Below are 2270 nucleotides of genomic sequence, written 5' to 3'. Positions count from 1 at the left end.
GTATCTTATCATTGAGAGTACTTGCTGCCCACAGTTTGACCTTCTTTACAGGAGCTATTTCTGCCTTTTGGCTCCATATTATGTGACTAGTTACTATTAATAACAAGGTCTAGGGTTTGACAGTGGGAGTGTCAGCCTGAAACTGGTAACCACTGCATTAAAAATATATTTGTGCAACTGAGACAGACAAAATAAACAAAGAATACCAAATTTCTTCAGTACTAGACATTTGTGGACCCACCATCATAAGGCAGCATGCCTCAAATCAGCAAATTGACAAACTTATGTCACTTCATCAGACCGATGTCATAGCAGGTGGTTTGTATGGCTTCAACCAGAATATCATTACAGTAGACTCTAAACTATCCAGCTCGTGACTATCTAGCCTCTGTGCTATCTAACCCCTTAATCCCAGCCTACTTAATTAATATCATAGTAACACTTCTCCATGATAACTGAGGATAATTTGTTGTTTGTACTGTACTTTTATAGAACTCTAGCAAGCGGCTGCTAGCTACAATGTTGTGTGGTCTTTTGAAATGTTTTATACATCTTTTGTGCTTCTGTGTCATCTGGAGCCACAATTATAAGATACATATTCTGTTATTAATATTAAATAAATTACCAGAGCCACTCTTCAAAAAAATGATACTTAGAAACCCTCTTCCAGGCCTCCCAAACAACAATGAACACACATAAAGAGTAGGTGTGTTTGCTACCCTATGTTCTTTGTTTCTTCAGTTGTATATCATACATCAAGTGCATGTATTCTTAAATTATTGTTTGAGCATTCCATTGTGTTTTAATGAAAGAGTCTGAAATTTAGTGATATGGATCAGAAACTATGTGCTGTAATGTTACTGGATTCTGAGATAGCAGCCAAAACTATTGATTTGGATTTAGGAGTGGGGAGAAAAAATTGGCAAGTAGAAATTGAAAAGTGATATGCTCCCCAAGCTAGTGGAAGTTGAATAAAAGTAAGAAAGACAATGTTGAAAGGTAAGCATAAAGAAATTGAGGCAGCTTTATCTTTGTGGCATAAACATGTAAGAGGAAAATGTTTGCCTGTACTGGGCCCATATTTCAGGAAAAAGCATTGCAATTTCAGTGGCAGGTAGAAGGAGTAGATTCAGAATTTACTGCCAGTGATGGGTGGTTGGATTGGTGGAAAAACTGATTTGGTATTCACTAGATTACCAATAGTGGAGAGATTTTATCTGTATAGTTACAATGAGAGTGGTTAAAATTACAAGTTGTTCCCTACGAAAATGATTGCTTCAAAAAAATGAAGTTGCAGCACCCATATACAAGAAAAGTGATGAAAGACTTACCGTATTGGCTTGCAATAATGGAATTGGCAACCAGAAGCTTAGGCTTATACTAATAGAGAAATCACGAAAACCTAGAGCTTTCAAAAACCTGAAAAATCAGAAATCACTGCCCCCACATTGCACACAGCAAAAGAAAGCATGGATGCATTAAAAAATCTTAAAAACTTGATTCCAGAATGAAATTGTATCAGCTGTAGAGAAATATTTGAAAGACAACAATTTACCAAGAAAAGCTCTGCTGCTACTTCATAATGCACCTTCAAATCCCGCCATTCACAGATTGAGGTATCAAAGCATTATTTTTACCATTAAATGTGGCTGTTTTTTGTCAGCCGATGTACTGAGGCACCCTTGAAATGCTTAAGTAGTAATATCGCCACTGTCTTCCCAGTATGTTGATATCAGTGATTTAATAATGAAGACTGTGTAGCCAATCTGAAGAAGACAGACTTGCCGTGTGTCATAAGGTGGTTGGCCAAAGCATGGGAAGAGATTCTAAACATATCACTTGTAAGGTGTTGAAAAACTCTTTTTAGATCACGACCATTTTAAATTCGAATCTACATGTGAAACTGAAGTCAAAGTTGGAACTAACGATAGCATTTTGTTGCTCATAAATGTACTGGGCTGTGAAGATGTCAATGCAGATGTTGCAGAATGGATGGCAGATGTTGGGCAAGTTCATGAACCAACTGACAACAGTATTGTGGAAATGGTGATGATGCAGAGGGAAGTAACACAAGAGGAGGCAGTAAACTTAGATTACAGGAGAAATCTCATCTCACATTCAGAAGGGTTCAAGACAATTGAGACAGCAGTTTTTAGTGAGCAGGAGGAACTCATTCTAGTCATCTGTCAAAGACCTTTTAAAAGCTCAGACTTGTATGTCTCACAATTTTTGTTAAATGTGGCTTTTCTTGTGTGTAATCATACAATTAT

The sequence above is a fragment of the Schistocerca serialis genome, unplaced genomic scaffold (genome assembly GCF_023864345.2).
Source record: "Schistocerca serialis cubense isolate TAMUIC-IGC-003099 unplaced genomic scaffold, iqSchSeri2.2 HiC_scaffold_849, whole genome shotgun sequence".
NCBI lineage: Eukaryota > Metazoa > Arthropoda > Insecta > Orthoptera > Acrididae > Schistocerca > Schistocerca serialis.
The sequence above is the reverse complement of the archived record's forward strand: the minus strand, read 5'-3'. Positions refer to the sequence as shown.